The sequence below is a fragment of the Heptranchias perlo genome, chromosome 8, assembly GCF_035084215.1.
Source record: "Heptranchias perlo isolate sHepPer1 chromosome 8, sHepPer1.hap1, whole genome shotgun sequence".
NCBI lineage: Eukaryota > Metazoa > Chordata > Chondrichthyes > Hexanchiformes > Hexanchidae > Heptranchias > Heptranchias perlo.
Window position 1 is genome coordinate 24,865,540 of NC_090332.1, and position 27,825 is coordinate 24,893,364.

Below are 27,825 nucleotides of genomic sequence, written 5' to 3' on the forward strand. Positions count from 1 at the left end.
CTGATCTCTGATTACACACTGGAATAAAAACTCCCACCTCCTGACCTTGGTGCAGATTTGAGCTATGAAACTAGAGATTCCTATCAAGCTGGTCTAAACAGGCTGAGGTGAGTACGTTTGACAACTTCCAATCAAGGTGACAATGTCAGCGCAGGAACTGACTTAGGGAAGATGAAAAGAGGGGAGGCTTTATTTACTTCAGGTCAGGCAATCTCTGCAGAATTAACAGTAGAAATAGGCTATAAGATAACTGCGTACAATTATATCAGTGTCCGCTTGTCTCAGTTGGCAGCATTCGTGCCTTAGAAGATTGTGTGTTCAAGCCCCATTCCAGGACTTGAGATCATAATCTAGGCTGATACTTCAGTGCAGTACTGAGTGCTACAGTATAGTGTAATAGGTGTCATCATTTGCATGAGACATTAAACCAAGGCCCCTTCTGCCTGTTCACGTGGATGTAAAAGATCCCATGGCACTGATCAAAGAAGAGCAGGGGAGATCTGCTGGTGTTCTGGTAAATATGCATTCCTCCACTGACACCACCAAAACAGATTGTTTGGTCATTTGTGTTGCTGTTTGTGGGACCTTGCTGTGCAAAAATTGAGTACTGCATTTGCCTACATAATATTGACAATATTTCAAAAGTAATTCATTGGTTGTGAAGAACTTTAGGTTGTGAAAAGTACTATATGAATGCAAGTTCTTTCTCCTTTCCTATATCAGTCAATCTGTCCCGGATTGTCACAGGAAATACTTTTGCCTTGAGACATTCCAGCTCAGAGTCCTTGAGCTGGAGTGTGAGTTAGAAACACTCCGACACATAAGGGAGGGGGAGGAATTTCTGGATAGTTTTCTCCAGAGTACAGTCACACCTCAGAGGAAAGTACAGGTACAGGAAGGGGAGAGGACTGTCAGTCAGCAGGGTAGGGGGAACTTAGAGGTGATAGAGGAAGAGGTCCCGCAGACACTGGACCTATCCAACAGGTACAATGTACCTGATACCTGTGAGGAAAAGGAGAAAGATTGCTGGGAGGACAGCCATAGTGCTGACTTGGGCACTGTGGAGCAGAGGGCTGTCCAAAGCAGAATAGAAATGTCGTAGTTATAAGGGATTCAATAATTAGGGGGATAGATGGCATGCTCTGCAGCCACAATCGAAAGTCCCAATGGGTGTGCTGCCTACCTGGTGCCAGGGTAAGGGATATCTCAATGCGGCTGGAAAGGAATTTAGAAAAGGAGGGGGAAGATCGAGTTGTCGGGATCCTTGTTGGGACCAATGACATAGGGAAGAAATGGGAGGAAGTCCTGCTGGGGGAGTATCAGGAGTTAGGAGCTAAATTAAAAAGCAAGACCTCAAGGGTGATAATCTCAGGATTATTACACGAGCCACGTGCTAATTGGCAGAGGGACAAACAGATCAGGAAGTTGAACACATGGCTAAAGGAGTGGTGTTGGAAGGAGGGGTTCCATCTCATGGGACACTGGCACCAGTACAGGGACAGAAAGGAGCTGTACCGTTGGGACGGGCTGCACCTGAACTGGGCTGGGACCAGGGTCCTAGCGGAAAGGATAAATAGGGTAGTATTAGTTTAAATGGAGGGGAGGGCTCAGTCGGAAACAATAGTAAAAATGATAGTTTAAAGATAAAAAAAAGGGATGAGAACAGAGTTCAGGTCACAAAGAGTGAAATAGATACTCCAAGTGAAGGGAATACTAAAATAACTAAAGTAGTTACAGCAGGAGCGACAAATAAGAAACGTGTTAAGTTAAACGTTGTGAGAAAGACAGCATCAGGGCAGAAGGTCTCTTGCCCAAACAAGAGTTTTATATACTAACGCACGGAGTATAAGAAATAAATTGAGTGAATTAAAATCTCAAATACAGCTTAAAGGGTGTGACATGGTGGCCATTACTGAGACATGGCTGCAAGCTGGTCATGATTGGGAGTTAAATGTTCTAGGTTATATGATCTTTAGAAAGGGTAGGGAAACTGGAAGAGGAGGAGTGGTAGCCTTATTGATTAAAGATACTATTACAACATTAGTAAGAGAGGATATAGGTAAGGGCAAGCAATCAGCGCAGGCTCTATGGTTAGAATTGAGGAATAAGAGGGGACTTAAAACTGTAATGGGGGTTGTCTACAGGCTTCCCGATAGCAGCAATGAAGTGGCAGAATGTATTCATTCAGAGATTAGAGAGGCTTGTATCAAAAGCAGAGTTGTTTTAATGGGAGACTTTAATTTTCATATAGATTGGGAAGAGCAGAGTAGCTCTAGTCAGAAAGGTAGTGAATTTCTTGAGTGCATTCAAGGTAGTTTTCTGGAGTAAAAACAGAAAATGGTTCTGCTGCTGCCATTTACAGCTACACCTGATCAATCTTTTGTTTCTTAACCTGTCCCATTTCCACCTTCCTTGCCTTGCACCATCATCCCTTTTGTCATTTAATCACTCGTGCCCTCTACCCTATCACAGACCTTCCCTTTTGTTCTTTCCTCCTCCACCCCCCCTTTCCCTGGCTCTGTAGTTGCTCAAAATCTTTAACTCTTTTAACATCTTCTAGTTCTGACAAAAGGTCTTTGACCTGAAACATCAACTCTGTTTCTTTCTCCACAGATGCTGCCTGACTTGCTGAGCTTCTCCAGCATTTTCTGGTTTTATTTCAGATTTCCAGCATCCGCAGTATTTTGCTTTTGATTTAGTTTTCTGGAGCAATGTGTTCTAGAACCAACAAGAGGGTAGGCCATACTAGATTTAGAAATGAGAAATGAGCCAGACTTAGTTAATAATCTAACAGTAAGGGAACATTTATCTAACAGTGATCATAATATAAGCGAATTCAATGTTCGATTTGAAAGGGAGAAACATAACACAGTTACTAAGATTCTAGATTTTGGTAAAGCTAACTATAACGGGATGAGACAGAGACTGATGACAGCAAACTAGTCAAAACTGTTAGCGAGTAAAACTACAGATTAACAGTGGGAGGTGTTCAAAAAATAATTTAGCTCAATACAGGACCAGTATATACCCCTAAGGGACAAGAGCACCACTTCCCAAATAAAACAGCCATGGTCAACAAAAGAGGTGAGAGATAACATAAAACTAAAAGAAAGAGCATACAAAGGGGAAAAGAATCGTGTAGATCCAGGGGACTGGGAGAGATATAAAGAACAGCATAGGAAGACAAAAAAGATAGCAGGAGCTACAAAAAGGGAATATGAAAAGAAACGTGTGAGGGATATCAAGTTTAACCCAAAAAGTTTTACAATTATATTAGAAGAAAAAGGGTAGTCAATGGTAATCTGGGCCCTTTAAAAACAGATGTGGGTAATATTGCAAATGAAAATAAGGAAATGGCAGACTTGTTGAAGAATTACCTTGTGACGGTCTTCACAGTAGAAGAAGAGGATAATATACCTGACATTCCAGGGAAACTAATGATGAACCAAGGACTGGAACTCACTAAAATTAACATAAGCAATGAAACAGTATTAGAAAAAGTAATGGCACTGAAGACTGACAAATCCCCAGGACTTCATGGTTTCAACCCTAAGGTTTAAAAGGAAGTAGTTGAGAAAATTCCAGCTGCTTCAGCCATAATCTTCCAAAGCTCTCTCGATTCAGGAATTGTCTCTTTAGATTGGAAAACTTCAACTGTAACTCCATTATTTAAGAAAGGTGAGAGAGAGAAACCAGGAAATTATAGTCCTGTTAGTCTAACATCTGTTGTGGGGAAGTTATTGGAATATAGAATTAAGGAAAGAGTGACTGAGCACTTAGAGAAATTGGAGCTGAATAGAAAGAGCCAATATGGATTTGTAAAGGGTAGGTCATGTCTAACGAACCTAATTGATTTTTTTGAGGAAATAACTAAAGTAGTAGACGGGAATGTCTATGGATGTAGTTAATGTGGACTTCCAGAAGGTATTTGATAAGGTTCCACATAAGAGACTGTTGGTTAAAATTAAAGCTCATGGAATTGAAGGCAAATTATTGATCTGGTTAGGAAATTGGTTAGGCAGTAGAAGATGGAGAGTAGGGATAATGGATATGTACTTGAATCGGAAGGAAGTGACTAGTGGTATCCCAACAAGGGTCAGTGCTGGGGCTTCAACTATTCACCATATTTATTAACGACTTAGATAACACAATAGAGAGCCATATATCCAATGACACAAAGATTGGTTGCATAGTAAGTATTGTAGGCGGGAGCATAAAATTACAAAGAGACACTGATAGACTTAGTGAGTGGGCAAAACTGTGGCAAATGGATTTCAACGCAGATAAGTGTGAGGTCATTCATTTTGGACAAAAAAAGGAAAGGTCTGAGTATTTTTTAAAGGGTGAAAAAATTAAAGGGTGAGGAACAGCGAAGGTCCAAAGAGATCACTAAAATGTAATAGTCAGGTACAAAAAATAATCAAAAAGGCTAATGGAGTGTTAGACTTTATAACTAGGGGGCTAGAATATAAAGGGGAGGAAGTTATGCTACAGCTATACAGAGCCTTGGTTAGATCACATCTGGAGTACTTCTGGGCATCGCACCTTAGAAAGGATATATTGACCTTGGAAGGAGTGCAGAGCAGATTCACCAGAATGTAATCAGGGCTCCAAGGGTTAGATTATGAGGAGAGATTACATAAACTAGGCTTGTATTCCCTGGTATATAGAAGGTTAAGAGGTAATTTGATTGAGGGTTTTAGGATATTGAAAGGAATTGATAGGGTAGATAGAGATCATTTTTTTCCTCTGGTGGGGGAGTCTAAGACAAGGGGCCTCAGGGGACTGGCCGAGCGCTGTAGGGGATCGGGTGGCCGCTGCACGTGCCTGTTCATCTGGTCTTCCAACTTATTATCATGAGTCAGGCACGCAGTCAGCAATTCCCGCTCTGCATCTTGGCCGTGCACAACATGCGACTGGAGGCAGCGACTGGAGGAGGCTTTCCCCTCTGGAAGAAAACGTGCCGGCCATTACAGGCAGAGGGAGAGTCATGGTCATGGCAAGTGGCAACGCTGCAGGAGACCTCGTGAAGGGTGTCGGGGCTTCAGGCAGAGCATGGAGACCATTCTGTCCAACATGGAGCAATTGGTCAGCTCCATGGACATGACAGTGGTGCCCACTATGATGGAGCTTCTTCTGACAGCTTACACTGCTGCCATGGAAGCTCGGATGGCTCTGGGGGCTAGTGTTGACAGGGGCTTCCAGAGCGTCACATCACTCCTGCACTCTGTTCTCGCACAGAGCCGTAGGAGTGTTGAGGCGCAATCCCAGGAGAGCGGCTTTGGCTCCAAGAGAGTGGCACCTGCTGTCCTTTCTCAGGATGGCAGCATGCCTGCTCAACTGCCACCCACTCCGCCAGTGCCCTTATTAGTACCACACAGCCAACTGGACCGGACTGTCCTGCCCTACACCACAGCCAGGCCCTCACTGCCCAGAGCTGCTCAAGGTTGCCCATCAAGATCATCTGAAGTGTCCTCAATGGAAGCTCATCTGCCTTCCACCTCCCAAGCTGTAGCCACTGGAGATGCACATTGTAGAAGCACTAAGCTAGGGAAATGAGCACGGAGGGGCTTGCACAAGAGTGATTCTTATTTATTGGGGAAATGAAGTAGGTGTTCGTCCTGATGTGGAGAGTCTCGGTGACCTCCCTGATACAGTGGTGCACAGCAAACTTGGAGATGTCGCTGATGTCACCCACTGCAGCCTGGAAGAAGCCCGTTGAAGAAAAGTTAAGGGCCACAGGCAGTGCTGTCCATGCCCTGGTTTGAGGTTGCAGTTGTGGCTGCAGCAGGTGACGTAGCTCAGTGACAGACTCCTTTGTGAAGCGAGGGCGCCTGACACATTGCTCCTCAGTGAAGTTGAGGTATGAGAAGTGCTACCTGAAGACACGCTGTGGGTCGGGCCTCCTGCACCGTGCTCTCCTCCCTCTTCTCCCAGCTGCTCCTGCTCTCTCCTGTCTTCTTCACTGCTCCCCCTCGTTCTCCAGCCCCCAAGGCAGCCCAACCAGACCACCCAGGACTGCAATAAAACACACAGACGTTAACCAGCAACCTAAAAGGACAAAGCAGCAACAAAGCTGTAAGGACTGGTTGAGCCCTTTAAATTAAGCTGCTGTAGGGTCCTTGCTGTCTGTTAGCATCATGATTTGCTGAGCGTGTTTCTCACATGGCAAGGCAGGCGCTGGAACAGACCAATTTCACAAAAGCGTCCTACAACAAGCGTAAGACCCTTATTTAAATATTATAATGAGCATTTTCAATACTTCCGGCGCACATTCTGGACACCAACGGAGGAGCTGATCCAATATGGTGGGCAGTGCAGGATGACCGTCCATATTGGAATCTTCAGCACCCGTTTTACACCTAAATTTTTCGATAAACCAATTAAAATTCTGAATCAGCTAAGTTTGTGATACAGGACTGTTAACACTGAGCCAAACTGATTCTTAAGAAGTGAAAGGAGGGAGGAAAGTTATTTCAAAATGGGAGAAGCATTATTAATTTTTTTTAAACGGACTCTGTTCTCAAACAAACAAGTGCTTTGAATCTTTGTCAGAGAATCATTTCTCAATAATCCTTGCACAGTGTCAGCAATGGACAACTTCAAATATTTGTTTGCAGAATCACACATTAAGGTCTTTCGAAACTAGGATCTATACGTACCTACTAAGTTAACAAGCTGCTGATTTATAAAGGAGGATGTATCTCTTTCAAAAGGCAGGTTGACAGAATGTGTGTTGAGCTAACGGAGGGAAATTTGCGGAGACGACAAACAGAAACCTAGGGGTCAGGTGGGCACAAAACAAGCACAAAACGCATTCTCAGGCCTAAGTTTGAGGCCCGGGGTTTTTTAACTCCCAGGGCCTCATCTGCAGGCCACCAGTCAGCTGGCCGCCCGAAATGAGGGCCGACAGATAGGAGAGGAAGCTCGGGCAACAAGAGGCTGCTAGCTGGCACCAAAAGAAGCACTTCTGCTCCTCCCAGTCACAGAGAAGAAAGATTTTCACTTGCCTTGGAGGGCCTCTTTGTTCTTCCCCACAGCTGCCGAACTGCCTTTACCTTGCGGCAAAGCCGTGGTAGCTTCCTGTTCAGACTCAGTTAAAATGCAATCAGGGTCCCATTGATGTAATAGGACCCCAATTCACATAAATTCATGAGGCTCCCGCCTGCTTCCAGCCGGTGCCTCAACTACCGAACTACAGTGAGCAGTTAAAATGGTGGACAGCATAATTCCAGCAGGAAGGGGGTGGTAAGTAACAACTCTCCATTTTAAAGGCCCTCTGCCCTATTCCTGCCGGGTGGGGTGGGTCAAAATCAATGCCTGATTCCTACTGAAGCAGATGGCCATGAGAAATGGCACTATAGGCGACAGAACTGAAGGCGCTGTAGCAGTTACCCTCATCTGTAACGCACGGAAAGGGGAAGGGAATTCTGGAATTTGAATTTAATTCCCTGAAGGCAAACAAAATGTTACTTCAGTATTTCTCATTGCCAAAAATAACATGTTAGCTAAGTCATTCCCATAGATCCCACCACTTGCACTTCAAGTCTAGGTAAACCCATCTAAACATGATTCCCTAGAAATTATACAGAACAGTGCACAGAGTCTGTTCATGCATTATGCGACTAACCCACGCCCAGTCGTTGAGATGCAGGCAGCACGTAACATTCGTGCTTCCTGGTGATTTCTATGATTGCTGCGAGCGGCCAGGCCTACCTCCGCTGTTGAGTGGCTGCTCACCAGCAGAGGGGCCCGGATATTGTGAGTGGCTGGTACCACTTAAAGGCAGCCTGCACCTCTTAAAGGGAAGGTGCATTGTGGCTGCAGGAAGTGGTGGAAGTCAATTGGGAAGTGAATCTGTGCTGCAATATGCTGCAGCAAGGTGATGATGGGACCTCTGGAATTTTTAATGAGCAACAACTGGGCTGCTCATAGTTTGCGGGACTCTTATATTTGCAGGTCAGTACAGAGTCTGAACGGAGATCAAACATCGCACACGTAAAGCACAGAAGTAGGTGCAGATGAGTTATTTTAAAACATTGAATAAAGGTTGCACACTACTAAATCCCACATCCTCCAATCTGCATGCCAGACCTCACCAATCTGCCAATCTGAGTTTGTACCAGGCCTGCGAGAGTGCATACACCAAGGTTCTTTGATGATGCAGTAAAGGCCTTGGTGCAAGAGGTGGACAGAAGGAGAGGCATCCTATATGCACAGGAGCGGGGTGGGGGGGGGGGGGTGCAAGAGGCCCTCCAGGCATATGCTCCTGAGTCAGTGGGAGGCACTAGGGGACAAAGTCAATGCCAGGCACATATCACCACGAACATGGATGCAGTGCAGCAAGAAGTTCAATGCTTTGACACGAGTGGTTAAGGTGAGTGAGGTCAACTGTCAAGTGGCATCTCCTACCAACTGCACCACTAGCCGCATCCACTGCACCACTCACTACACCCCCCATCACCCACCTACCAACAAACTCTTTCCATCAGTACTCAACTCTTCCAATCAGATGTTTCCTCTCACCCTCACACATTACCACTGTTGCAAGCCGCACACCCACAGCTCACAGGTCACAAGCACAGGCAGCTATTCAACCATGACAGGCATGTCACCCAAACATCTTGCAGGACACTCACCGACACACGTCCCGCTTTCTTGCAGGAGAAGGTGACGCACAACAGGAGGCAGCAAGTGGCAGTGACTCCATGGAACATGAACCTGCTGTCCTCTCTCAGGATGACAGCATTCCTGTCCCACCCCTGCCCTTGTTTTTGCCTGTCAGCTAGCCAGCCCATTCCCTGTAGAGTATTGAATCTTTATTATAGGAACATAGGAAGATAGAAACATAGGAACAGGAGTAGGTCATTTAGCCCCTCGAGCCTGTTCTGCCATTCAATTAAGACCATGACTGATCTGTGACCTAACTCCATATATCTGCCTTAGACCCATATCCCTTAATACTTTTGGTTAACAAAAATCTATCAATCTCAGATTTAAAATTAACAATTGAGCTAGCATCAACTGCCATTTGCGGAATAGCGTTCCAAACTTCTACCACCCTTTGCGTGTAGAAGCATTCCCTAACTTCATTCCTGCAAGTCTTGGCTCTAATTTTTAGGCTACGCCCCCTAATATTCAATTGTAAACAATTTTACAACACCAAGTTATAGTCCAGCAATTTTATTTTAAATTCACAAGCTTTCGGAGGCTACCTCCTTCCTCAGGTGAACGATGCGGAAATCAGAGAACGATGCGGAAATCCACACCCTAATATTCAAGTATAGGAGACCTCCAAAAACAGGTACAAATGCATCACCAGCCAGAAGCAATAATCTAGCAACTAACCTGTAACTCCTGCATGATCCCTTTAAATAGCACTGGTGGGGGATCCTCCATGCTGTTTAAGACCTCTTTAGCTGTGCGAGGTTAAAACAGTGCATTTGCTGGAACATTGAGTTCCAAAATCGCACCTGTCCCTTTAAAGCAGTGTTGCACACTGATCTACCGCATATTCTCCCTACTTTTCATGGTGCTGGCGTTCGTCATCTGTGCGTGCGCAAACGCCTTTACCAATACGGCGTCCGGTGCACGTCATGCTAGAAGTGTGCATGCGCATTCCGGATGCCACTTTGGGTCCTCAAGAGTCTGTGTAGCGCATTTCGTAGGTGCTACGTGGCCCAATTTAGACCCCAAAGTCTGTGGAGATGGAGCAGCCTGTCTAGCAATCCAAGTTGGAGAAAATCACTTGAATACAATAGGCACAGTCATGGAGTGAATACAATGAAGATACCAATTATAGTAACACATTGGAAATCTGATGCTGCAAGAAACCATGGATTAGTAAATCACAGGATTGCCTCTGTACTTTCACAATTATGGTGCTCCAGTCGGGTTGCCAACCCTCCAGGATTGCCCTGGAATCTCCAGGAATTAAAGACTAATTGCCAGGACACTGCTGCGAGCAACCCAGGAGAAAAATCACAGGGGCAATAAAAAACTGTGTTTTTAAAAAAATTTCTTTGAACACTCTTGTTTACTTGTTATAAAAATACAGATCACGGGAAAAAAATGCTGCTTGAGAGACAGTCAGAAATCATCCAATCAGATAATTCACTTTCCGATTGGTGTAGGAAGGCTGTGCACCATGAGGATGGATATGTCAGGTGACCAACGGCAACAGTTTGGAGGCGGGAAGTCATGTGATGAAAACTCCACGAATCTGTCCAACCAGAGTTTTTTTTATTCATTTATGGGATGTGGGCATCGCTGACAAGACCAACATTTACTGCCCATCCTTAATTGCCTTTGAGGAGGTGATGGTGAGCCGCCTCCTTGAGCTGCTGCAGTCCGTGTGGTGAAGGTTCTCCCGCAGTTCTGTTAGGCAGGGAGTTCCAGGAATTTGACCCAGTGATGATGAAGGAACGGCGATATATTTCCAAGTCGGGATGGTGTGTGACTTGGAGGGGAACGTGCAGGTGGTGTTGTCCCCATGTGCCTGCTGCCCTTGTCCTTCTAGGTGGTAGAGGTCGCGGGTTTAGAAGGTGCTGTCGAAGAAGCCTTGGCGAGTTGCTGCAGTGCATCTTGTAGATAGTACACACTGCAGCCACAGTGCGCCGATGGTGGAGGGATTGAATGTTTAAGGTGGTGGATGGGGTGCCAATCAAGTGGGCTACTTTGACGCGGATGGTGTCGAGCTTCTTGAGTGTTGTTGGAGCTGCACTCATCCAGGCAAGTGGAGAGTATTCCATCACACTCCTGACTTGTGCCTTGCAGTTTGCAATCCTAAATTCCAGCCTCAGCCAGGGCGGAAGATGGAGGTGCTGATCAGGGGCCAGGTGCTTCCTTGCAGGGAGAGAAGTAAAATTGCAGAGAGTACTCAAGCTGCTGTTGATCGTGGTAGACAGTGTGACAATAGAGAAGCAAAATACTAATGACCATCGTACAGGAGTCAATGCAAGGTCCTATATCAGGAGGGACAGGAAGGATATTTTCATGGCATTAGATGCATAACAATCCGTCAATACAAATTTGTTTTTGACAATTTTCTCTGCTGTTGGGAAACATTTCTACAGATGCCATGTGCACAGTGGTACCCACTCAAGAGACCATATTTGAACCTAGACTGCAAGTGACATTCATATGACATAAAAAATCAAATGGTTCTGAACAAAAATGTTATTATTACTGACAGAATTTATATATGGTGGTGTAAATTCCTGGAACATTTTCTTGGAGAGGCCTACTCCTGTGGCTGGAGCTTAGAGTCAAATTTTGGAGCATTTGTCTGAATTCATTCAATTATTGGACTGGCATTTTGCCTATTTGTTTCGCCAATACCTCCTGATTGGCTGTAGTCCATGTCATTTATGGCAAGCTGGCTTCATCCACCGCCTCTGCTAAGTGGTGATGACATGAATCACCTCCTGTGTTGCCCGCGGCAGCCTAACCCATACATGCCAACTGTCTGCATCTGACACGGATGTTCAGTATTTCAGAGGCCCTATCAGGAAAACTAGTGTAATGTTGTGACTCACTGCATCTTCCTTCGAAAATATTTAATTTAATGTTTAAAATATGGCCAATAATGCATCAATATCTACGAGAATTTCTTTATTTTGCAAGGGAAGAAATGACCTGTATTCAGTTACAGGAAGATATTAAAGCAAACTGGTAATCTGCAGTGAAATAAGAGAAATACCGGAACCCCATCAAAGAAGTATAGACTAAAGTCTAATGTCAACAGGAAAAGCTTGATCACAATCTGGAAACACTGAAGTGATGAAATCTAATATTAGATCAATTTATTTTGTACTAAGATCAGTAAGAACAAACCAAAAAGAGTACAACTTATTAATGTTGCTCTTTCTGCATGCTTTCTTCAGTCTATTTTCACCGGTGTACAGAGGGAAAAAGTCATTTATGCCATTGATCTCACCCTGCAGGTGGGGGAGCCGTGCTGGAAAGAAAATACAATGCTGATTCTCTGATCTACACTCCCTTTGAATGTGTCTCCCCACTGGGAGCGTGGCACTGGTGAATTTATCTTGTTGAAATAAAGCAAAGATAAAAGGATATTTGGTCTTCCATTTGACGGTGTAGACTGGCGAATTGTGCTGTCGCACTGTCATCAGTTATTTCCTGTATACAACACATAGTTCACTGTTTTTTCCTCTACACTGGTGAAAATAGACTGAAGAAAGCATGTGGAAAGAGCAACATTAAAACGTTGTACTCTTTTTGGTTTGTTCTTACTGATCTTAGTACAAAATAAATTGATCTAGTATTAGATTTCATCACTTCAGTGTTTCCAGATTGTGATCAAGCTTTTCCTGTTGACATTACACTTCAGTCTATACTTCTTTGATGGGGTTTTGGTATTTCTCTTATTTCACTGCAGATTACCAGTTTGCTTTATTTTCTTCCTGTATCTGAATACAGGTCATTTTTTCCTTGCAAAATAAAGAAATTCTTGTAGATATTGAAGCATTTGGGGCCATATTTTGTCCTATTTGCCAACTTTTGCAAAAATGTAGACATAGGCAAACAGTGGTACAATACTGGTAGAAACAGATTATTTATCCATGTTCATTGCTGCTCTGAAATGGATTCAGAAAAAATACCAAAAACGAACAGCTTTTTACTTCTTCAGCCTTGTTAAAGGCCAGTTATGAGAAACCGGGTGTATAGAAAGCAAAGTGAATATTAAACACTAGTAAGTTACATCTGCTGTTAGTCAGCTGAAAGGAGTTTTCTGGAGCACAGTGAAATCATTGTTGGGTATCTCTTCATGCAACAAGAGAGGGCTATATGAGTGTACAGAGGGCATAGGAAGTGCATGACTCATGGAACAAGCAACATCATGAAGTGGATCTACCAGAACATAGCTACCTGGAGAAGACTCTCAGGTAGTACATTGGAATCTCATTGCCTGGTTCTTCCAATGAGCTCTACAATTGGCCTCTGTTACTTTTTACAGGATATATTTACAATCATAGTTACTTTACTTTACAAAAGACTGTAAGGGCTAGAAGATGGACCATGTAACGCCCACTGTTTCGGCGCTTCACGGCCTCTCGAAGTGCCAAGATGGCGTCTTGACTGCACACACACGTTTCCAGCGTGACATGCGCCGGACGCCATCTTGGTATAGGTATTAGCGCATGCGGAGAGAGCGAACGCCAGCAGCATGTAAAGTAGGGAGAAAATGCATACAATCAGCGTGCAATGCTGATTTAAAGTGATAGACACCATTTTGGAACTTAACGCTCAACTCAACGCACAGTCTTAACCACGCACACCTGAACATGTCTTCGATGGCCTGGAGGACCCCCAACCAGCGCTATTAAAAGGGACCAAGCAGGTGTTGCAGGTTAGTTGCTGGATTATTGCTTCTGGCTGCTGGTGGAATAGGAAGTATTTTTTGAAGCTCCCTATACTTACTGAGAGTTGCTGCAGTACATTTGAGAGTGGTTTGGCAGGTACTGCCTTAAGATTCAGAAAGTTACAACCGTGGTTGAACAAGATTCCTGGCAACCATAGATGGTCTGCTTGGGTTCCCACTGGGCATTGAACATGATTGGGAGCATGCATGGAAGGGCTGAGTCATTGAATATGACCACACAGCAGGTCAAGCTGCGAGGAGAGGGAGGATGAGGAGGCGCAGGGCACAGAGCAGAAGGTCATATCTAATGAGGGCCTTCCAGGACCAATTTTCTTACCTCAACATGAGCGAAGAGCATTGCATCCAATGGCTGAGGTTCACCAAGGAGGCCGTGATGGAGATCTGTCATCTGGTGCGGCCACAACTGCAGCCTCAGAGCAGGGCAGGACAGCATTGCCCGTAGCTGTGAAGGTAACCCTGGAGCTGAACTTCTAAGGTTCAGGATCATTTCAGACCTCTGCTGGCAACATGAGCAACATCTCGCAGTATGCAATGCACATGCTGCATAAGAGAGGTCACAGACGCACTGTACAAGATGAGGAACAGGTTCATCACATTCCCCCTTGATAGAGACAAGCAGAACGAGCGAGCACGGGGGTTCGCTCGCATTGCTGGCTTCCCCATGGTGCAGGTGCCATTGATTGCACGCACATTGCCCTGCATGCCCGCAAATCAACTCGGCCGTCTTCATGAACCGAAAGTTCTCATTGAAACATAGAAGATTATGAGGGGGCTTGACAGGGTAGATGCTAAGAGATTGTTTCCCCTGGCTAGAGAACTAGATGGCATAGTTGCAGGATAAGGGGTCGGCCATTCAAGACTGAGATGAGGAGGAATTTCTTCACACAGAGGGTTGTGAACCTTTGGAATTCTCTACTCCAATGGGCTGTGGATGCTGAATGTATTCAAGGCTGAGATGGATAGATTTTTGTACTCTAGGGGAGTCAAGGGATATGGGGATCGGGCGGGAAAGTGGAGTTGAGGTTGAAGATCAGCCATGATCTGATTGAATGGCGGAGCAGGATCAAGGGGCCGTGTGGCCTACTCCTGCTCCTATTTCTCATGTTCTTATGCTCTTATGAAAGGGCTTCTGCTCCCTGAACGTGCAGCTGGTGTGCGACCACACACATCGAATCATGGAGGTCGCTGCCTGCTACCCTGGGAGCAGTCACAACGCCTTTGTTATGCGGCAGTCCAATGTGCCAGCTATCTTTCACCCGGGCTACTGGGCGACAAGGGTTAGCCCCTCACGTGGTGGGTCATGACTCTGGTCAGGAACCCACGCACACGTGCAGCGCAGGCCTACAATGAGAGCTATGTTACCACACGCAACGTCGTGGAGCACACCATAGGCCTCCTGAAACAACGCTTCCGCTGCCTGGACCGACCTGGAGGAGCCCTGCAGTACTCCACTGAGCAGGTGGAAAGATTTGTGGTGGTATGCTGCATGCTGCACTACCTCGCCATCATGAGGGACCAGCCCTTGCAACCGATGATCGGAGAAGACCCTGAGCCAGAGGTGGAGGAGGAGGACGAAGAGTTTGAGGAGGATGAGGCTGAGGAAGAGGAAGAGGCTGAGGATGAAGAGTGGGAGGAGCCGGAGGAGGAAGTGGAGGAAGACGTAAGGGTGCAACCTGGAACACACGCCTTGTCTGCAAGGGCTCTGCATGTTCGCCTAAATCCCTCAACTCACCAACAGTCCTACACTCCCCACCTGTCCGCTCCCACATGACCATCAAATCGCCCTCCATCTGATTACACATTGCTTTCCCCCTCAGCTCATCGCACAAATAAAAACCACCACCAAATGCAAATTCAAAGTCACATTTATCAATTAACAAATTAAATTATCCAAACAGAACAGGACTATTCACCCTTGTGCATTCCCTTCGTGCTTGTTGTCCGTGTGCCGTTATCTTTCCTAGTGCTCCTACGAGGTGCTTCCCCAGTGGCTGGAGCATGGGTGGTGGAAGGCTAATGGCCTTCAATGGAGGAGCGTGCAGATGGCCTTGGAGGACAACCTCGAGCAGCTCTGGGCCGGGAGGGCCCGGCTTCAGACTGCACCATCTCAGCGTGGGCTGCAGCAATCTGGCCTGACAACAAGGGCATTGGCGGAGTGGCAGGGGTGGGAGCAGGAATGGTGTCATCCTGAGAGAGGACAGCAAGTCCGACTGCCATGGCGCCACTGCCACTCTCCCTGGGCAACACCTCAGCAATCCTGTGATCAACTGGAGGACGGATTGTTGGAGTGCTGTGAAGCCCTGGGAGCCCCGTTCCACAGTGGTCTCCAGAGCCATGATAGCAGCAGTCTGAGCTTCAACCATGGTTTGCAGACCTTTGATCACATCGGTTTGTCCTCTGTCCTGGCTCCTGCACACGTTTGCTTGGTGTCTCACCATTTGCAGATCCCTCCTCTAACCTAACCTCTAAAGGACATGCAGTGTCAATCTCTGAACTGGTGGATGCGAGTGTCAGATCGAGTGACGGTGTGCCTTCAGTGTCCCCCTCCTCCTCCTCCTCGGACGGTGCCACCACGTGTTCTTGGGTATCTGCAATGACAAAGGGAAACAGGTTGAGTTGTGGAGCGGGGAGAGGAGCAAGTAAGACATGCGTGCTGACAGCATCTACAGCACGTGAGTCAGAAAAGATTATCGGAGGAGGGAGATGAGGGAAACGAGAAGATGCATTAGATATGCAGAGACCCCCTTCATCGGGACCTCCAGCTCGGCATGCGGTCACGGCTGCAGCGACGGCCCGCCCAATGATCCGAAGTACAGTCTCCTCCAAGGGGGTGAGGACGTGTAGGCATGCCTGTCCTCCCTCAGGTCTCTCCTGCTGCCGGCTGTTATGCGCCACCTTCTCCTGCAAGACAGAGGGCAGTGTGTCAGTGAGTATCCTGCAAGGTGTCTGGGTGATGTGCCTGTCATGGTTGAATATCTGCCAGTGTGTGTGACCTGTGAGTGGTGGTTGTGGCCTGCAAGTGCAGTACTATGTGTGGGTAAGATACAGCTAGCCGAGTGCAGCGTTATGTACGGATGGGCAGTGTTTGTTGGTGGGTGGGTGACGGGGGTGTCGTGCACGGAGCAGTGGTACAGTTGGTAGGATGTGTCACTTGACACTTGCATTCACTCACCTTGAACACTCGTGTCAAATCGTTGAACTTCTTTCGGCACTGCACCCATGTGCGTAGTGCAGTGCTCATGGCGTTTCACTTCCTGGGCCACAGCCTGCCAATGCCTGTGGAGCTGGAGTCTGGAGGGTCTCCTGCCACCCTGTGGGTATTTTTTGGCCCTCCTTTCATCCACCCCCTCCACCAGGGCCTCCAGTGCATCATCGGAGAAGCGTGGGGCCCGCTCTCGCACCGGTCCTGCCATCCTTCCAGCCATCTCTCCCTCCTCCCAGTGGACTGTGCATGTGCCATTTAAAATGTGCACCTACACCTTTAAGAGGTGCAGGCTGCCGATGATGTGCACTGGCCATGCCCCATTTCAGGCTTCCTGATTTTCCATGCAGCCTCTCAGCAGCACGGGTAGCGCTGGGTGCATGGAGCTATCATGCTAATTAGCAGCAGCACGAAGTTCACATTCACGATCATGCTTCCCGCGCCCAATAATTGGCTTTATCCAACTTAACCCCCTATCTGTTCTGTTAGCTACATTTTTGGACAACTGACCTTTTCTTTTCTGCACAATAAAAGACTAACATTGTGAAACAAGTTGTAAGTGAAATACTTTTATTCAGTGCTCAAGTGCATGTGGTGTACATGTTTCTGATGTCCTTACCCATTGTGAATCATAAAACTCTGAATAGGCCTGTACATGTGCCCCAATACTAAGTGCTTCCTTAGTTAAGGGAGTAGCAGTGTTGGATAGCTGCTCAGCCAACTTGCAAACTGCATGGAATATAAAAGGCCCACGAACTGTATCTGCAACTAATCCAGATGTATCTGAATTAATGCCTAGAAGTCAATGTGGGGCTCATTGCTTTTGGAGATATAGGAGTAGAAATTAGATCTCATTGCGCCTGTTTTACAAGTGTCCATTAGTTATGCATCCTCAGTCAACACTGGAGGGATAGTCAGGTGGACCCCCACCCCTGTTGTTCCCTCATCCACCTCCACAACTTTAACCCTTTCATCAGTGGTGTCCTGTGCTTCTTCAGCCACATCATTAACTAATGGTCACAAAGTGTCTGTATCTTTGCTGATCCTTATTGCAAATGCAGTGGTGACAATCGATATTGTGGTAACTTCTGGAGCACCAGTAAGACTCCAGTATCTTGCCAAGTGGCAAATCTGCGCAACCTAGATACTGAGGATCGGCAGGTCATTCAACAGTGGACAGCTGTCATAGGCAAACATTATCCTATCCTCACTCAACATCCAGACTCAAACACTTCCAGCAGGGATCACTGGACAGTGATTCTCATGAGTTCTGACGAAAGGCCATCGACCTGAAACATTAACTCTGTTTCTTTCTCCACGGATGCTGCCTGACTTGATGAGTATTTCCAGCATTTTCTGTTTTTATTAGTGATTCTCATGTTTGTCTTTGTAGACATAAATTACTTATTGACAGGAAAAGTCCTTGGTCGCTACAAATGATCCCGCATGATCTTTGGTGCAAAAGAAACCTCCGAGGTCCCCATCTAGCTTCTGGTCGAATACACTACTGACCAATGTTCCCTTCCCTAACCCACTGCTGGCCCAGCTGAGATGATATGATGCAGCACAGACTGGTGTCCAACCAGTTTTGTATGGCTCAGCTCCTCAAGGGTTAAACTTGCGGAAATGTCAGGGAGGCCGTCATTTTAGGTGTTCTAACAACCAGTTTGCTGAATTATGCAACAACACATCAGAGGATTGAGTCACAATTTAATCATCAAGATTGGGGAAGTTGATGGCAGATGCTAAAAAAAATCAGTTAATTTGCCAGCTGACAACATTTTCATGCATTTCTGTGGAAGTATAGAAACTAATCCTTAAGATGATTGTCAGATTTTGTTTGTGGCAGGAACTAGTTTTATGATTTTATGTGAACACCAGAGAAGTCATTTCTGGTTTGGGGCTGCATTTGCCAGCTGCATGTTGGAAATTCAGGCACACACAGCGTGCTCGCCATTCATTTAAATGATCGGAAAATCCTGCTCAGTGCCTGCCCACATTTCTGACATGCACTGTCAGCGAAGTCAAAAAATTATCTCTCAGATACTGGGAAATTCCAGAACCAGCTATCATCCCTAGATATGTTGATAAAATCCCTGATATCAGAAGCTAGTCAACAAAGCATCAAATGCATGTGAAATAACAATTTAATCCCTTTTGACGACAGCCAGTAGAGAAACAACTGGCCAACTCATTTCAGCTACATAGAGCCCTTGAAGAGCTTTCACGCAAATGATTAAAAGCAACGATTTCTCTCAGTTATAACTATTTAATTTTTGATATAACATCCCTTTCTTAAAAAACAGTAATACTACAGTACAAGAACTTTGAAAACTTTTCCTATTTTTTTGCCTCTCTAGTGTTTATAGCTGGCAGGCTGCTTCCACATTGAACTCACAAGCTGCCACCTGACCACGTCACTGTACTGCAGCACTGTCTCTTGGAGCATTCAACAGTCTTCAGAAATGATAAATCTGGACAGAATAAATCTCTATGCTGTCTCAAACTTGAAAAAGTAACTCAAATAAACTCATAAAATCGGCCAACGTGAAATATAAACAAGATACATTACAGGACTCGGGCTCACAGAAAAATAAACGCCGAATGAGTCAGGCCAGCTTCACTTGTTTCCCTTTTGTCTTCTTGAGTTATGGAGCCCCCAATGTCACTGGCTGGTTTATTTTTCAGTAAACCACTGAGTCCTGTCATGTTTCGTCTGTCTTACTAATAAAGTCATCACTCCAAGAATGTTCTCATTTAGCTGCACTGCAAGATATTGTTTTGTGCAATTTTTAAAACTGTTGTCACTTCCATAACTCTCAATCTTTTCGAGCAAGACACACTTTGCAACACAAGCTGGGTTTCGCAGTGATTCAGTAATGAAATGTAAACACCATAAATATCGAAATTCCTTCTGAACACAGTCCACACTGCAGGTGTCACTTCAATCAGCTGCAGTCTATATTCAAAGTCATGTTGCGTGATCACTTCTATGTATCTGTTCATACAACACTGTATGCCCCCAAATGCATCACTTAAAGTGTCATTTTATAGCTGAAACTGAAGATTATTAGGTCCAATATTTATTATAGCCCTGCCTTCACACGCACAGAGACCCACCACAGGTTCCAAATACGACTGTTGACGGTGCCTCACATCCAGAGGCCCCAGAAGCAAAGCGTTGGCCAGCAGGATCCAGTATCACTAACTATGATGTGGAGATGCCGGTGATGGACTGGGGTTGACAATTGTAAACAATTTTACAACACCAAGTTATAGTCCAGCAATTTTATTTTAAATTCACAAGCTTTCGGAGATTTTCTCCTTCCTCAGGCAAATGTTTCAAGATCTCCTTGAAGCCTACGCATTTATACATAGATGTATAAATGCGTAGGCTTCAAGGAGATCTTGAAACATTTGCCTGAGGAAGGAGAAAATCTCCGAAAGCTTGTGAATTTAAAATAAAATTGCTGGACTATAACTTGGTGTTGTAAAATTGTTTACAATTATCACTAACTAGGCATTTATGCTTGCCCATACAAATCATCTTATTGCACAGCTGATCCATTATTGTTGCAATATCAATGGGGCAGGTTCTGCAGCGGGAGAACTAGGTTATGTTACAAGGCCGCTTGCAATGGACACCGTTCTGTAACAGAAGCGAGAGGCTGGTTTCTCCTCCTATTGGCGGGTTTGCGGCTGCGTGGTCCTAACACCCACCAATGTAAAATCACTGCTAACCCTCTGCAATTTCCTCTCACTTCCCTCATTAACCACGCCAGGTGGTTTGCAGGACAGAATGCTGACCCACATCGGCTCACCGTCACAGCGACAGAGAGAAATACAATTTCTAGTGGCAGCATTTAAAAGGCTGCAGTCAGTTACGGTCAACAGCACTTTTAAGTAAGATGGCAGAAGGAATAGCAGCCTTAGGAATGTCAGCAGCTGAAAGGGTCCCCAAATTTTCTGCTGCTTCTGTGGAGGTCCTACTGGTCAACTGAGGGCCAGGAGGGACCATCTGAAGGGCGCTGAGGGCAGAAGACCCCATAAGAGAGTGGTACAGGAAGAGGTTCAATGATCTCACTAGTTGGCCAAGGTAAGTCAAAATCCTCTACCACTCAGACAGCTTCACTCATCTCCTTACTTATCATACTCTTTCTCTCTCAGCACCTGTAGTCACCTCAGAGATACCTTGCAGCAGCTCTTACCACCACTGATATAGTGACAGTAATTATTTGAGGAGGAAATGGAAAGGAATGGAGCGGAATGGTTAGCTACGCCCCTTGTCCCATTTAGATGTGGCACACAGGCTTCTGACAGGCCTTTAAGGGAGCTGGTCTTTCATTTGGAAGGAGATTGTAGGTGCAGTTTTTTTGTGGTGGGTTTGAGATGATAGCCTTTCTCTCCATTTACTGCCCCTAATCTGTGCCAAAATGGGTGGTACTTCAAAAGGAGAATCCAGGCCAAGTTAGCACATTCAGTTCATCATGAGGCATGTGACCTGCCCTTCTACTATATTTACCAGGAACCGAGTGTTTTTGGTACGTTTTCATTCTTTTTGTTTTGTAGAGATGGTGAATTTAGAATTTCCCTGAGATTTGTAAACGTCACCCTGAGACTGAGGTAATCATGAAAAGCTTGAAACTCACAGCACACTATCATAGAATCATAGAAATTTACGGCACAGAAGGAGGCCATTCGGTCAATCGTGTCTGTGCCAGCTGAAAAAGAGCTATCCAGTCTAATCCCACTTTCCAGCTCTTGGTCCGTAGCCTTGTAGGCTACGGCACTTCAAGTACACATCCAAGCACCTTTTAAATGCAATGAGGGTTTCTGCCTCTACCACCCTTTCAGGCATATTCAGGCAGAATATGATCAACTGGCTCCAAGGAAGCTGAAGAGGGGTCAGGAATTTTGAAAAATATTTAAAATTTCGTGAGGCCAAGGATAGAATCAATCACCTTCCAATTAACTCAATTCCCTTCGGAACATTTAAAATGCAAATTCTGCCCCCCTCCCCCCCACCTAGTATCCAGTGTTGCTATGATGAAAATGAGGGAAAATATGTTGCATGATATATTCCCATCATTTGCATATCATTACAATAAGCCCACCTGCATCTGAACTTCCGGCGTCCCTTCTGCCATGAAATCCTGGAAGTGGCAGCGGGAACCAAAGGAAAATCGCCCCAATATTTCTAACATACCACAAACAACCAAGATTTATTTAAACAAATCACATGCTCATCAGCTTCCATTGAAAAACCAATACCTGAAAAATCCACACACAAACTGTATTTTGATTTAATGTTTACATTCCTACGGTCTAAGTGACACAATTTGCCACGCTTTGGAAAATGTAACTTTGAGTAATCAAGTCATGTTTATTCAAGGAGAACGAACATACAATAGAGTTTTTCTAAAATATCCTAAAGGACCACTTTTCCCTGGCAATTTACCATCCATTGAAAAGAACTTTTAACTAATAGTAAATTATCGTAAAATGTGACAACTTTTGGCTTCAATATCAGTTTCCAGAAGAAAATGAAGTATATTTTAGAACTTAAAGGTGACAATGGGCTCAGTTTCACCAATAAATTGCAAGATTGTTTATTTTATATTAAGAAACTTAATATAACCTATAAGTAGGTTATCACCAAAGTTGAAAAGAGTAGGAGAGGATTTTCTATTATGCTTGGTGTAGCAGCAGTAATGATGAACAGCAGGCTTTGGGTCCACCCGTGATCTACATGACTGTTCCTGCGCAAACTTCCGGATTGGAGCACATTAGCAGCTTATCTCTCCCACGTAACCTCCCAGGATTCAATTATCATTTGCTGGGAGCTTGGGGGAAGGGGATTTTAAAGGGCTACAGCAACTTTTTAAAGGGAAGGGTGATTTTGGCTTGTAACATTTCCCAACAGAAAAAAGAATTTATGTTGTGATCTGACAGAGCAGGGTCACAGTAGAACACAAAATTCACAAATGTGTCTCTGGATCTGATGCTCCAGGAAGTGTGGTAAAGGAGGTTTACCCTGTCTGACACTCGAGAGCACCATGACCTCAGGAGAGGGGGTGCAGAGTTTCTAAGGAACGGTGACGCATAGGGTAAATGCTGCTCAGAGGACAAGGGAGCAGATGAGATGGAAGTTTCCTGAGTTGAAAACATTTGCCACGGTAAGGCTACCCAGCAGTACTTTCTATCGAGTAGATGGGCAAAGTATGCATGCCATTAAGTGTTTCCTCACATCCTGGTATAAATTAACTCAGAATCCTTTACAGTTCTTTGAATACTTACCATGTATGTTTATGCTGCTGCAGGGCACAAATTCAAGCAACAACTTACAACTGGAACTGTTAACACGCTGATATCTGAAAAAAAACAAAACAAAACAAATCTTTCTTACAAAACTGATCCACATAATGCATGTCCATTTATTCATGCACAATGGCCAGCAGATTGGGAACTTAGGTGTCACTTTATGTGTACCAACATCTCAAGACTATTTCTCTGCTTACAGGACAAAGTAGCACATAATAAGAAGGAGCAGACAAACATAACAGGAGAACCCCATAACTATAAGCCCATGTGAGTCCTTTTGAAGAGGTTATGGAGTGTGACTTGGAAGTGAAATTGGAGGTGATGGCGATGGTGCTCTTACAACATTGTTGCTCCTGTCCTTCGCGATGGCAGAGGTCGCAGGAGAGGAAGATGCTGCTGAAGTAACATTGTTGAGTTGCTGAGGTGCATCCTGTTGATCATACATACTGCAGCCACAGTGCACCAGTGATGGAGAGGGTGGATATTGAGTCTAGTGGAAGGGTCATTGATCCAGTGGACTGCTCTGTCCTTGATCTCATTGAGCTTCTTGAATGTTGTTCATGGCTGTCTCCCTGTGATCCCCCAGCATGCTGAATACAGTCAAAAGAGTCTGATGGATATTGAAGCCCAAGGCCTCTATAACAGATGTCTGAGCATTCACGAGAGGTGCTCCCACTCTGCTTAGGTCCTCTGACATCAGCGGCTCCATTGCAGATGTTTATGAAGTTGTCAAACACTCCATTTCAGTTCCTGTTTAAGGAATCATTTCCTGAAAGGTTAGAATATAAATGGCCTTTAACACCCATTGCCTGATCTCTACATAAAAAATGGATTTCACACAGGGATTCAGTAAACATGCTAATAAATTACCCATTTAAATGAAACTCATGCACATTCTGTGTGACAGTAATTATTGCTGGCGATCGACCAGTTAGGAAATTTGCATAAATCACTTCTTCAGTGCAGAGCTGGCAATATTTAAAAAACACCCAATTTCCTGACCCCTATACATCCATATTCAGATGGGAACGATCCCACTGAAATAGTGGTTAGCTGAGGCCAAAGCAAAATTTTCTCGCAATTTCCCATTTCATTCCTGCAGTGGCTAGGACTCTATTACACATTGCGGCAGGTTAGCATTCCTTTGCTCCTGCCAGTACATTTCATTCTCAGACCAGGACAAATATCATGTTCGTCTAAAGACGTCATTATACCAAGTTGGCCTCTAACCTAATAGGCTGCAGCAAGGACTCAGCAAAGACCTTAATGAATCAGTTTGATAGGAAGTACTGAACTCCACACTGCATTGGTAGTGTGGCAGGTGGGAATAGTATGATGCTAAATTCCTAAAAGCCTCTCTCGGTAGGCAGGTGTGAGGGAAAAGGCGACCCTTTTGGACAACAGTGCTAGGCGCCACTGGGGTAGAAATTAGTCCTCGTTGCACTTGTTTTGCAAGAGTAAAATGGGCAAAAAAGGACCAATTTCGGGTACATAGATGCCTTAAAAAGTCCGACCCGAAATTGGCCTGACTTACAACCCCTAATAGGAGGTACAGTATGTGGGATGTATCCATATGGGGAGATTGTAACTTCATTTTGGGCAAACAGAAATGCTAAAGATAAATTCATTAATAGCTTGAATTGAACGTGAGATAGGTTTCTGGGTATGTCAGACATCCAGATGACCGAAGAAAACATAGAGATGATAGTTTTGATATCAAATTTGTAATGTTTTATGGAAAGCAAATGCAACATGGCAAAATATGGCTTCCTGTCCTTGAGGAGATGGCAGTCTAGATCTTTTTTGAGGGCATGTGATTGGGGCAGGGGGAAGGAAAACGAACAACTTTATTTTTGTAAAAAATGAGAATATACCACCAGCTATACACAACCACTCCATATGGCCTTGAGTGCAGCAAAACTGGCCAGAAGTAGATTAAATTAAGTGGCAAAGATTCATTTTAGACAGCACGTTACTGTCAGAAGAAAAGCAGTTTTTGTGCTCCAGCAGTTAATTTGCCATCTGGATGTGTGCAAATATGGGCAGATTGAAGAAAATTTAACATAGGGATGAAATTTTCATTAAAACGTCTAGAGATCATTCCTAATTTTTTTCTTTTTGCAGGGATAATGGGCCCAGGAAATCTTCAGATCCGATGCACCAATGTAAAGGTGGCAAAATAGGGTCAGGCCAGGGTAGAGTCATCTAATTTAACTAATCCCTGAGGGCACCCGTGCCATTATGGGCACATTTGGCAGCTGCTGGGAGGCAGAGGAGGAAGATGGGGTGCTGCTGACATGCCTCACCAGGAGCTCATCAGCCTCCTTTGTAAGAAAGCCAAATTTAGAAATTGTTAAACTCAGTTATGAGGTTTTCCAGGCCATAACCTGGAGACCTCGGTGGGCCCCACTTATGCCCCTACAATGACCTGGCCATAGGTTTCTTCCCAGCTCCCAGATTATTGGGCGGAAAGCAGGCGGAAGCCATGGGATGTCAAGCAGGTGATGCTGTCTCACCGGAACCTTCCACCTCATGAGGCGAGGGGCCCTGTTTGGGGCAAATGATCTTCTAGGCAGAGACCCAATAGGGTAGATTTCCAATTTGCTGTCAGGGTGTAAAGCTGGCATTGTGGATCAGCAGGTCCATTACAGAAACTGCAACCTCTACAATGTGCTGCCAATCTGCAACACCAGTTTTACATCCAGGCGGCAAGTTGACAATATACCCCAGTATTTCTGGGTCCCACCCAATTTTCCATGCTCTCTGCTACACTTCTGGCCAATTAACACCGCAAGTGTGCCCCAGGCCCCAAGGAAATTCGAGGCCATTGTATTTAATTTAATAATGTCCTAAATCACACAAACCTCTGAATTTTAATTTTTTTTTATATAATAATCTTTTTTGAGGGCTTTTTATTTAATTGTATTGAGATTGACATTAACCAAGGCATTTCGTTTGCAAAGGTAGATACCTGAGTTAGCAAGATGGTATGGATATTGAAAGACACTGTGCATGGGACCAGGACTGTTGGAAGAGGGTTGTGGATAGACAGGTGAACAGGCAATAAGCTGTGTTGGGGACAGGGTGGTGGTAAAAGAGGTTGGGGATAAAATTGGTTTTCGGCAGCAGCGCTAAGCAATTGATAATGAATTGGAAGCCCATTTTACACTCTGCCTGGTTTTCTTTTCCATTGACTTCAATGTGAAACAGACTGCTGACTCGCTGTCGCTCATTTTGTACTAATTTCACCCCATTGCTTAAGTGGGGGTTGCTCCATCCTGTAAATCTTAGGGATAAGTAGGATATATAATTACCGTCTTTCACACTCCTCCCTGGTTAGCTTTGTTCACCCATAAGTGTGGGTGGAAAGGGAGCGGAAAGTAGTTTACCCCTTCAAGAAATTATTGAGGGATATTTTAAAGGATGTGTGTTGGGTAGAAATTGCAGATGTATTAAATTAATTTTTCGCATCAGTTCGAATGAACAAAGATTGTGGACAAATTACGGTTCTCATCAAGCTGGCTCAACAATTTATAACATATCTACAGATCAATGAAGCATGTGTTATGAAGAAATTCAACCAGATGTGTTGCAACCAAATTCCTCAAGGCAATCAGTGAGGAAATAGGTGAAAGCTCTTGTTAGTATTTTTAGAACCCCATACAAATACAGAGAGCTGTACTTGAGATAGGGAGAATAGTGAATATTATTCTAATATTCAAACACAGATTGAACCATGAATCAAGGAATTGTACACCAGTTAGTCTGACATCAATCAGTGATCCCAATTTGAATATTTGGACAAGTGTATTCTATAAGCCCATCATTTCCAGCAGTCTGCTTGGCAGGGACAAGGTGACTGTCAGCGGAGTGACTGGTGAAGTTGTCGTCACATTTCACTGGCTCTCCGATGTAGTTAGGTGCGAGTGCGGGCAGATAAAGCCATAAAAAGGCCAAGTACATTTTGGATTTTAGAAATAAGGCACAGGGATGATGATAAAATTGTACAAGTAACGGTTAGGTCACAGTTAGAGTATTGTATGCAGTTTTGGGTACCCCATGATAGAAAGGACTTTAAAACCAGAGAGAATGTACATTGCAGATTCACTAGGATGATGCCAGGGATGGGTAACTCTAGTTATGAGGAGAGACTTGAGATACTGGGATTGTTTCCACTGGAGCAAAAAAGGGCAAGAGGTGATTTAAAAGAGGTTTTTAAAATGATGAAAGATTTTGATAGGGTGAGTAGGAAAAGACTATTTCCTCTGTTTGGGGGAATCAGTGATGAAGGATCATCATTTTAAAATTGACACTAAGAGAACGAGGAATGAGGTAAGGTGGACTTTCTTTATGCAGAGAGTTGTTGGAATATGGAATGCTTTGCCACAGCAAATAGTTAAGGCAGAGATCATTGAACACTTTAGGGGAAGAGTGAATAAATATTTGAAGTGGGGAAAATACAGGGCTATGGGGAGAAAGCAAATGCAGTGGGATTAGAGTTGGATTGCTGTAGCTAAGAGCCAGCAAAGACACAATGAGCCAAATTCCCTCCTTCCATGCATTAAATTTCTATGGTTCTATGTTATGTGATTGTATTATACACATACCATAGTGTAAATTTATGAATTCACACTCCTGGGGCAGAGCTGCATCTGCCAGGAGTGTATATCAGAAATGAATTGACAGAAAACTCTGTGGGACCCCCTGACCTCCTGATTCAAATTTCCTGATATATGCTCCCAGCAGGGGAAACTCTGCGCTCAGAGCACAAGTTCATTAAATTACCCATCATATCTTTTACTTACTATAGATAGAGTTTGCTCATTTATAAAATGGAAGAACATTGATTGTCAGTGCTGATCACTTTGAAATTGTGTTGTCAGCATGTTATAGGGCA

General features: G+C 44.7%; 1 long non-coding RNA gene across 2 annotated transcripts in view; it reads left to right on the forward strand.

Moving 5' to 3' along the window:
• Positions 1-27,825, forward strand: part of LOC137324166 (uncharacterized) — a 107,841-nt gene that overhangs the window by 36,078 nt on the left and 43,938 nt on the right. Inside the window, exon 1 of one of the 2 annotated variants that reach the window (XR_010963526.1) lies at positions 10-107. The exons of the other annotated variant lie outside the window; for it this stretch is intronic. This is a non-coding gene — a long non-coding RNA (uncharacterized lncRNA). Of the gene's footprint in view, positions 1-9; positions 108-27,825 lie in introns of those variants that run through there. 2 annotated transcript variants of the gene reach the window in all.